Genomic DNA, 11,050 nt, shown 5'->3' on the forward strand with positions numbered 1-11,050 from the left:
TTGTTTCTACATGAATGAGTATTATTTTAATCACACATAGAAATAGAAATGATTTCTGAGGCAATTTACCATACTTATGTCAGATTCATTATATGACTTTATTAAAAAAAAACAAAAAAACCCCCAAAACCCAACAATCTGAATCTAATTAATGAAGCCACTCGTGATTTTCAAGCAGCGTGATTGCATGGCACTTTGATATTTCTGTTACTCTGCTAAATTATTTCACATGTTAATTATAAATATCCAAAATCTATTTCAGAAGAAATAGCAATATATGCAGAACTGTTATCCTCATTAATATTCTAGGTTTTGAATACGGAACCATCAGATACCAAGGCCATTGGTGGATGCTTGTTTGTATGGAAGACAAGGACAAAATATGTGCACTATCACTTCTGTAAATATCTGTAAATAGGTAGAGTGGCAGGCATCTCACCTCTTCCACACAGTCATTATTTTCCAGATCACTTTCTTTCTTTGCCTCCACTGTTCATTTTACTCACTTCAGATTCTTAAAGTAGCACAGCAGGAAACAGGGACAGCCCTCCCTGTTACAGCGACCCACGATTTGTTAATTGCAACTCTATAGGTAATAGTACCCAACAAAGTCAGAGGGTTCAGACTTTAGGGAGAGAATTTTTTAACCTCAGCTTTTAATAAAAGGCAGATAAGAACCAGCATTATGCTTTTTGCTGTTTAAGAAAGACTTAGAGAGAAACACTTTTGCAAGGTGGATATAATTTCCTTTACTAAACAATGATCAAGTACTTCATGTGTAATCTGTGTGGGAATGAATATTTTGTGCATGAGTTCAAAAAGGGATTTTTTTTCCCCACAACTAATATAGTTGCATCCGAAAAAAAAAAAAACAGGTTAGTTCTGATGAATGACCAGTAATTCTTTGCAGGGTATAGTTTCAGAGATACTGTTGTAACTGCGGTCACATAAACATTCTTCACATACCTGAGGGAATGTCATGACTGACATAAACATGTAAACAAAATTTGTTAATAACAGATTATTTAGTCTATGTAGACAAAACTAAGCAAATCAAGAAAAAGTTAAAACCATCTCATGGTTACTGTAATTAATTACCTGTGTTTCTTTCATGAATGTTTATAAATTCTACCGTCTGTGTCATCAATGGTGAAACATTTTCATGTCATGTGAAAATAATCTTTCCACATTTGTTGTACTCAGGGTCTGCTATATCCTCTCTTCACACTTTTCACCTTCCATCCACCCTTCCTCCTTCCCATGGCCTGTTATTATCAGCTCTGTTTCCTTTCTGCAACTGTTGCTCCACCAGTGTACTTTCTGCACGGTGACAGCAGAAACACTGTTCCAGTCCTGTAGATAGTATTGCTTATTGACTTACCCAGGATTTATTCTACTTGTTTATCCTTATTGCTGTTTTGGCTTGACTTCAGAGTCACCCAAGTCACCCTCTAATAATTTTCTGCACTGTAGAGGAAGATTGAGCTATCTTGACCTCTTGACAGGGTAAACTAGTTCATATTGAGCTCTTTCTCACTAAAGCTACATTGCTACTAGTAAATGGGCTTGCTTAGCTAATGGTAGTTCTACATGGAGACCACTCTCATAGTTTGTGATGCTAGGTTTTGTTACTATTATTTTGACTTTTTTTTTTTTTTTAAGTCAAGACAAAGGCAGGGATCTTTATGGCAATAACACATCTTCATAAATTCAATTTCAATTTTACTCAGTCTTTGCAATTTTGCATGAGGAGCCAGAATCTGTATCTGGCACTGCTGGACTACTCTGTGAAGCTGCACTATCTTCTATAGCTGAATTATCCAGCCTTTTCTTTCTTTGATATAAAATCGAAGATCATGCTTTGTTTTTCTGCTGGATTTCTACCAGGGAGTACTACTGGGAGAGACTGAAAAAATAATAATGACAATCTAGGCCATTTTAACAGTAGTAATTTTCTCTGCCTACTGGATTACATATTTGTTCCAAATGTCTTCAACTTTTTTTTAATTTGCTGCATCAGTGGGTCAAAATTAAAGTCACACGCTTTTCTAAGTCCTGTGAGATATACCCACCTTGGTAAGAGTGCAATTCCCCACATAAAGCCTAATTTTCTTTACATATATGATTATGTTCATGTTCAACTATATTTAATATTATCATTTCTAACTTATAACCCATCAAGTTTGAGATTAATTATTGATTTCAGTTTTCCTTTGCTACAGTTACCATTACTTATTATATAACATGCGCATTATTTATTTTCTTTGAATATGTATCACCATAATGTGGAAGAAAATGGTAACAGAGAAAAATAAACATACTAGTTTGATTTCAAGTTCTTTGGATTTGACTTGGGATTTGTGTAAGCAGCCTATGCCTAGACATGTTAAAACATTCATTAATGTATTCCACTCTTTTCCAACATTTTTTGTCATGTAACAAGCCAAAAAAAAATCTTTAGCTATTTCTCACATAAGCAAAGGATACAAAGGATATAATTTCAGGAATCTTTCCAATAATATTCTGACATATTTCTTTCACTGATAAGTCCCAAATGCTTTCGATACATGTAAATAGGTCCTGGGATATTTACATTCTTGCTAATGTTTTGACACTTCTTGGTTCAATAGCAAAACAGAAGATAAAAGAGATGAGATTTTCATCCCTTAAGAAGTACTATAGAAGAGCCTGTTGTAAATAACAGTAATGCAGTGACCAGCAGCCTGACATTATCATGCAAGATCTGTATTAAAACATCTTGTAGAACTGTACTGGATGCATATGAAGCGTTTCTACTTCTTATACTCATTTATGTTACTAGACATAATTCTACATTCACTAAGGGAATCCCTATGCACATTATGTCGATGGAGTAAAGAAAATCCTATGCTTTACCTGGTAGCTAGAATATGAGGGAAGTACTTCAGACATTTTATCTGATTTAGTTAAAATACCTGTTGTTTACTTCCTAAAGTAAGCGTTTTGTGTTCTTGTAGATTTTTCACATTCAATACTGATTTTTATAAAGTGTTCTGTTGAATGCAGACCTTTATCAGGTCTGCAAACTGTCATAAGATATTTTATTTGCTGTTATATTTCTCAGCTATTTAGGAACATAATTTTTCTGAACTTGAAGAGCTGTTATTGTTGTCAGCCTGGAGGAGGAAGAGAGGAAAAGGCTAAGTTTAATTTATTCTTACTCTTTTACTTCTCTTTTTTCAAATGAGTTCAGCTGTCTCCTAATCACACTGGGATTCTCAAAATATACTGCTTTCACTCTCGTTTTCATAATTCATATCGATGCACTATTAAGTAATGTCCTCATAAACTGTTTTTTTTAACTCAGAATCCTGTGAAAATGGACAGTTTAATCTCTATAAATTTTGTCTCACTTGTTACCCATTCGCTTCACAAACAGATCTACGGGAAATGATCAGATTAGATGGCATATCTCACACTATCAGAGTTTATCATTGAACTTGATGTTAAGAATATTTGTCTTAGAGCATAAATCATGTGTGTTGGGATCACGTGAACAGCATCTGCATTTAGATTTAGGCCTAGAGATTTGATTCAGATCTGTATTCAAGAGCCTGTGCTTCTTTATGCCAGATTTATTTCAATAAAGTGTAGTTGCATAGTTACAATTACCTACAATTAATGCTTTTCTTTCTCCTTCAATTTTTTGGAAGAAGATTCCTACTAAGCCACTTTTAACTTCACTTGGAAGTTTATTTGAGTCCAACTCTAAGCATATGCCCTTATCTGTTCATTAAAAGTAATCTACAATCACTGTCTCTGAATTGATCTTTACTTGAAATGGTGCCCTAGCTACTATGCTTTCCTCTTTGCTTTTGCAAACAGGAATAGTTGGAATTACATTCGCATTCTTGCACCAATTTCTTGGTCTCGTACAGTATGATATTTCTTAAAAATGTAACTTACTGGAACTTTCATTTGTCTAATTTTAAAACATTCCTTAATTCTTTAAAGAATGCTAGTATTTTTTTGTCTAGTGATACACTTCAAAATCTTCAGTGGGATTCAGCCCACTTTATTTTTATTTTTTATCATATCAGTTTAATTTTCCTTTTCTAGTAGAGCTAGGCATTCCTATATGGCTCAGTTCAAAATACGGAGAAGGAGCATTAATCTATTCATTTTTTTTGCAGATACTTATAAAGAACAGAAGACATTTATATAAATTGATAGTAATCTTAGGAAAAATCTCAAACACTGTAGCAATGAAATAAGGATGCTTTGAATTGTTTACCCAACATAATAGCTCCTTATGGGAGATAGTGTCAAAATCTTTACTACAGTTGAAATAAACAACATCCATTGCTCTCTCCCCATCCACCAATCCAGTATCTCTTTGTAGAAGGCTAACAGGTTGGTTATGCATGATTTCCCCTTCATAAATCCATGCTGAATACTCCCAGTCACCTTCTTGTCCTTCATATGTTTGGAAATATTTTCCAGGAAAATTTATTCCATCACCTTCTCGGGGATTGAAGTGTGGCTGACTGACTAGTAGTTCTCTGGATCCCTCTTCATGCCCTTTTTGAAAAAGGAGTGACATTTTCTTCCTCCTGGTCCTCAGGAACCTCCCACGATTACCTTGATCTTTCAAAGACTATCTAGAGGGGCTTTGCAATGACATCAGCCCTGCTCCCTCAGTACTTGTGGATGCATCCCTTCAGGTCCCATGGATTTGTGTATTTCCAGTTTGCATAAACTTGATCTTCTTTCTTCCTCTGTACCGTCCCACTGGTCTCAAGGGCCTGGGATTCCTGAAGGCAAGCCTTACCAGGAAAGACTGAGGCAAAGAAAGCATTGAAAACCTCAGTCCTTTCCGTGTCCTCTATCACCAGGACCCCTACCCCATTTAGCAGCAGGCCTATATTTTCCTTAGCTTTACTTTTGCGGTTTATGTGCTTGTAGAAGCCTTTTCTGTTGCCCTTCATGTCCCTTGGCATATTCAACACCAGATGGGCTTTAGATTTCCTAATCTCATCCCTGCTCACTTCGAGAGTGTTGGTATATCCTACGGGATTTTTCCGAGAAGGTGCCTGAAAAGGCCAAAGTCTGCTCTCCTGATGTCCAGGGTTGTGATCCTTCTTTTTACTTTGTTCCCTCCTTTCAGGATCCTGAGCTCCACCGTGTTATAGTCCTTACAGTCAAGGCTGTCCCCAGCCTTCACATCTCTGTTCCTTGTTTGGAATTATGAGGTCCAGCAGGGTGTCTCCCTTCATCAGCTCCTTGATCACCTCTGTTAGCAAGCTGTCATGAATGCATTACAGAAACCCCTCTTGTATTGCCTGTGCCTCCTGTGTTACTGTGTTGCTTCTGCAGCACATGCCGTGGTGATTAAAGTCCCTCATGAGGGCCAGGGCCTGCAAACATGAGGCTTCCTACAGTTATCTGAAGAAGGCTTCATCTACTTCTTCCTGGTCAGGCAGTCTACTACAGATGCCCACCACAACATCGTTCATGCTGGTCTGCCTTCTAATCCTAACCTAAGCCCTGCAACTGCATGCAGACCTCTAATTTCTCCAGTTTGCTCCCAATACCATATGCAATTGTGTACAGGCACTTCAGAGAGGCACTCAGTTGTGCTAATTTCCCAGAAGAGTTATGAAAGCTTCCCCCAGAATGATGTTCCATAGGCACTTCCTTATTTCTGTGCATAATGCTTGAGATGAAATCCTTTCAACCCTCTTTTCTTGTTTATGAAGTCTCTCCTCTTCACATTACCCTGCATATTTTGCTTACCAAACTGGTCCACCACTTCTTGCTTGCAGATTGTCATCTCCCACCTCCGTCATTTCTTATTTAAGTTTATGCCTTTCATAATTAGTAGGAGTATAGGTGTATAAAAATTACTTTTGCTATTGCCAGAATTGTGTTTTCCTGTTCTTTTATGATATTTATTACCTGATCTTTTTAGAGCCCTCTCTTCGTACTCCAAGGATAAAAGAGTTTTTGCCCTTCTTTCACAATTCTAGTGGTACAAACATGATAGCTGAAGGAGGGCTGCAGAGGAAGTCCAGTCCTTGTGTCCTTTTGTCAGGGCTTCTAGTCACTTCTCTCATCTCTTTGTGTAGATTCAGAGTTAAAACAGGTAGAGTCTAGAACACCCATTTTTTCTGATTTCATTTAGTAGGTCCCTTTTGATCTCCTGGCTTCCTTAAAAACACTTCCTTTGCTGAAAGTAATGCACTTAGCTATTATGGCAACCTTGGGTGAGTGCCTACAATTGAAGGAGAGAAAAAGCTCTATGGGATCTCTCTGTGACATGCTATTGATTGACTCACAATTTTTCCTGAGTAAGTTTTAAGCAGTAATGACAAAGTTCAATTCTCCCACATTTTCTGGTACCGCTTTATTTCAGATATTTCTCATTTCCCTGTTCTCTGCAAAAACAGATTTATTTTCTGTGTATCTCTCTCCTGCTTCTGTCCAGATGCTCTAGCTCCATATACAACTAACATGACATACCTAATCACTAGGCACATGCTGTTCTCAGTGTTCCTCTCCTCTGTGAATTTAGTTTATTTTTATTTTTTTTAACTGCTGCATCTTTACATTTCAGTCAAAAAGCTTTTAATTCCCTTGGCATTTGCTCAGTAATAAGGAAAGTTTAAGAGCACAGAGAATTCCCTTCTCAAAGAGTGTAGAATAGCATTTCAAAAAGTGTTTCTTTAAGAGGAGAAACAAGAAAAAGTAGGACAGTGATAATCCAGCTGTTCCAGAGTTTGAACTCATTTAAAATGTAAACAATTTTTGAAGTTATAGTTATATTTTTTGCAAATTTTCCCTATCAAATGTTACAAAAGTTACAATAAATAAATCTAAGGATAGGACTGTGTTTTTCTTTTGTTCCATAAAATTGATACTGAAACCCTGATATTTGCCTTTATCAAATGGTTCCTAATACCTATACCCGTAATGGGCTTAGGTTCTATGCATTTTGCAGCAAGGACGTGAAACTGTGGCATCTCCTTGAAAAAAATCTCTTGAGGTAGATTTGTTTTCTTACTGTTCTCCTTGAATGCTTCTGTACTCTGTGGCTATAACCAGTAGCATACTTTCATGGCAGAAAGTCACCTGTAAACCAAATGAAAATTCAAGCTGATGCTTGCAAGCAATATGTAATTATCTGCTGCTATATTTTCTGGCCACACTGAAAAGGAGGTTATTTTGCCATTGGCTACAACAGAGAGTTTCAGTCAAGTTATGATCAGTTTTACTGTGTTACCAGTGGGTAGCCAAGGGTTTGATTAGCCCTTTGCCATTCTGTTTCCTTTACAGGGTTGTATGCAGATATTTATTCTGTGGTGGATCAGCAGGTTTCAGATAGGGCAAACAAGAAGACAGACATTTAAAACATAAAAAAAAAAAAAACCAACCCTCCACTGTTTTCGTATCTCTTACAACAGCTATGTAGATATAGAGTCAATAGCTGCAAATCAGGTTGGGAAAGATTGCTCTGGCTTGCTTCAAACAAGTTCACAGTCTTTTTTTTGTTCTATGCATTGTACGCTTTGTGGCTTTGACAGATTTTGGTGTCGATCAAAGATGAATCTTTTCCATTACTTACGAATTATATTTATACGTTTTTGCTATCTTTCTGTTTCTGCTTAAGGCAGACTTCAATTAATTTTGTAATATAATGAATGGAATAAAATTTAGGCAATGGATTTGAGCTGAGCTGAGTGGATGTCTAAATATAAAATTATGAACCTGTATTTTTATGATACTCTGCAACCATTAAACTGTTGAGTAATTGTTGCTGGTATCCTTTCATACTCCCTAATAGATAATAACTGGTTCAAGGAATTAAAGCAGCACAAGAATGAGAAACCACTTAGAAAGTAAATTTGTGATGAGCATTACAACTTAATCTCTGAAATATTTGTTTTAAATCATTCCTTCTTCTCTGAGTAATAGAAGCTTCCATTCAAACCTAGAAATTTATTCTGCAAAATAAAATTGTATTGATTTTTTGATCTATGATGGTCCTAACTGTGAAGTAGATTATATAATTATTTTGTATACCAATTAAAGCTGAGATACAGGTGCATTTTGAGCAAGATCTAGATGTTAGGGAGTATGGTCTGCACATACGTCTGTTTATACGCCTAATCATGCAGTGTTAAAAACCTTTTCAGTTATAAGATCTGTGTCTGGGGCTGATGCTCACTAGAATAGATTTAATGAATTAAGAATGATTCTTCATATCCTTATGAAGAATCCTCTGAATCCTTCAAATTCAGGATTTGTAGACATCTTGTTTTTGCCCAGATGGACCTAAAAATGTCCTTAATGCTAGACTAGATTCTGTTTTGCTAGCAGTGAGTGCAGTGGAAGGCAGCTCCTACTTTGATATCAATAGGGTAGCTCAGCTGTGGGTAGCTCCAAAATTCCTCTCTAGAGCCCTTCTGTAAGGGGGCATTTGTAACTTGGATAACTGCAGACTAACCTCTTGTAAAACATGCACCTCTCTTTATTTCAACTTCGCACCCTACAAATCCTTCCACTTCCTTGTTTAATCTTTTCTCACAATGCTACTCCGCATGAGTAAAAGTATCATAACGTGGCTCAACAGGGGCAGATATTGTATAAAATGAGGCATTTGGTATAACAAATAACTGTTACTCTGCCCTGTTTGCTCTCCAAAACAGTATCCAAGCAAAGAGTTTCTGTTCATACACAGGAAATGGTGAGAAAGCAAAGAAATTCATGTAGGAAAGTTCCTAAAAGACACTGCAACTCCAAAGGGTTAGTGTTCTGATGGAAGAACTGCTAGAAAAGTGAGCAGATAAATGATGAGGGAAGACTGATTATCACTTTAAGTTTTCCTCTGTTTCTAGCACTGTTCAATAGGGAAAGTCAGTTAAAAATATTTATCATTAGTGGTAAGATTTTTTTTCTCCTTTTCTTAATTTTATTCTCGTTTAATTTTTTGGAAATGAAGCTACACCATTTGCCTTTCACATAAATGCTATATTAGGGGTTTTAATTGGTTTGAGATGGACTAAGAATTGAAATCTCTTTGTTGGTTTGGAATGTGTTTGTACTTTGCTAGTGTGATGCCATCATTAATGCAAAGGAAATAATACAAAATAGATTATAGCGATGATGATAACAATAAAATCCAAATGCAGATGCTCACTTTGACAAGATAAACCTCTGTATAAGAGACTTCTATAAACAATACCTAAGCTACATCGAGTACTAATGATGGAGAAACGTGAAAGTGTTTAAATAATTATTTGAACTATTCACATTTACAGAATAAATGTTATCTTTTGCCAATACATGGTATTAATACTGTCCCCATACTTCCCAAATTCTATCAAGTCGTGGACAAAAGGACTAGTTATCAGATTTAAATTTTTGGCTCTGGAATTTCTCTAACCTGTGAATCATGATAGTGTCATGTCCACATCAACTATGACTTAAGAAGGGTAAATAAAACTAGCTTCACCTTCAAAGACCTGACTGAATGTGACCATTGGACTTCATCAGCCTTTGAACTCATCCTTTAAAGATATTTTCTTGACTGTGAAAGGTCACAGTATGTGAGGTGATTTTAAGTCCTACTCACTTTTTTATTTTACAGGATGGGCTGTATGTGTCAAGCATTGCAGTATTGCACCGATTTCAACAATATTCTATTCAGTTTATTTATATTAACAACCACTGGCTTGTTTTCTTAGTCTAACTAAAAATTAGTCTGGGAATGGGAAAAAAGGAACACATTTGCTGATGCTTTTATATTTTCAGCATAATTACTTATTTGTATTCTATATTTTCTAAGGTCAGGACTACCTTTCCATAACAGCTGACTGTATGAAGAGAAGTCAAGGCATTCTTGCATTGCCGTGACAGATTGCTCCTCAGGACTGCTCCAGTGCTTCTTCATACCGGAGCGCCTGGGACACATCCACATTGAAAATCCTTCCAGTCTCTCCTTTCTATGGGGGATCTGTCCTGGAAAGTGGAATTTGCGTGAAGACTGAAGCAAATTTGGAAGGTAGATTAGGGAATGAGATCAGCCTGTAGTAGATATTGAGCATTAATAGAACTGATCAAAATAAATGCTATAAGCGAATATGAACGCAGTCATCAGAAGCTATCATGCCAGTGTTGTATGAACGAGCCTGCTCTTAACTGTACTTCTAACATGAGATGACAGATAAATCTCACCAGAACCTAGTTCATGAGCAAGGCATCTTTGTGAGAGTTATGTGAGATAAACTTCCTTCTGTCTCCTCTGCAGTTTCACAGCTGAATTGAAAGAAATAAAAGAGGCATGGGCAGATTGAGACCAATGCAGAATTGTGGGATGTGTGCATAACATTGTATATTTTGTGTGAAAATAAAGGCTAAAAGAGTAATCTCATTTTCTCTGATTGCTTCTATCTGTGAGCCAGTGCTCTCCTTCATATTGGCTATGGGCAGTACTGTTGCTTGCTGCAATATGAGCACTACAACTGAGGAATATGAGGAAAAGATCAAAGTAGCCATCTGTTATAGCTCCTTTCAACAGCTGTCAAGGGGCATTAGGAACATGCACTTTTGCAATACTTCTCATGCGGGCATCTCACTATTTGTAGATTCATCTAAAGCTCTAACTGCACTGCTTGAAAGAGAGGACTGAGTCACTTACAGCCATCATCTTGTTTCTTGGCAAGCGGTATTGAAGTAGGAACTCCTAGCCATTCTCATCCTTGCAAGTAGTTTTCCACTTTGTCACTGTAGCTGTGAGACAAGCTGTTAGCTGCAGCCATATATAAAGCCCTTCTGCAGAGAGGGGCACAGGTACACTGTAATTCTGTAGCCCACCACGAAGGCATAAAGGTGTGTACTCTCTGGGATGTCTGATAATGTACGCAGGCATGTGTGAGTTTAGACTGCCTTTCTGAAAATACGCTGGAGAATGTTGACTAGACTTGATATTCTCCCCAAAAGAGCACTGTAATTGATGTGCAATTACACTCCAAGACTCCAGACCAGCAGGAGAATCAGGGAAGCTGGCTAT

General features: G+C 36.9%; 1 long non-coding RNA gene across 1 annotated transcript in view; it reads left to right on the forward strand.

The window, feature by feature from the left end:
- LOC104145939 (uncharacterized) overlaps nt 1-10,404 on the forward strand; it is an 88,429-nt gene extending 78,025 nt beyond the window's left edge. Inside the window, exon 3 of the long non-coding RNA XR_694491.2 lies at nt 9,827-10,404. This is a non-coding gene — a long non-coding RNA (uncharacterized lncRNA). The remainder of the gene's footprint in view (nt 1-9,826) is intronic.
- The last annotated feature ends 646 nt before the right edge of the window (nt 10,405-11,050 follow it).

The sequence above is a fragment of the Struthio camelus genome, chromosome 5 (assembly GCF_040807025.1).
Source record: "Struthio camelus isolate bStrCam1 chromosome 5, bStrCam1.hap1, whole genome shotgun sequence".
Classification (NCBI taxonomy): Eukaryota; Metazoa; Chordata; class Aves; order Struthioniformes; family Struthionidae; genus Struthio; species Struthio camelus.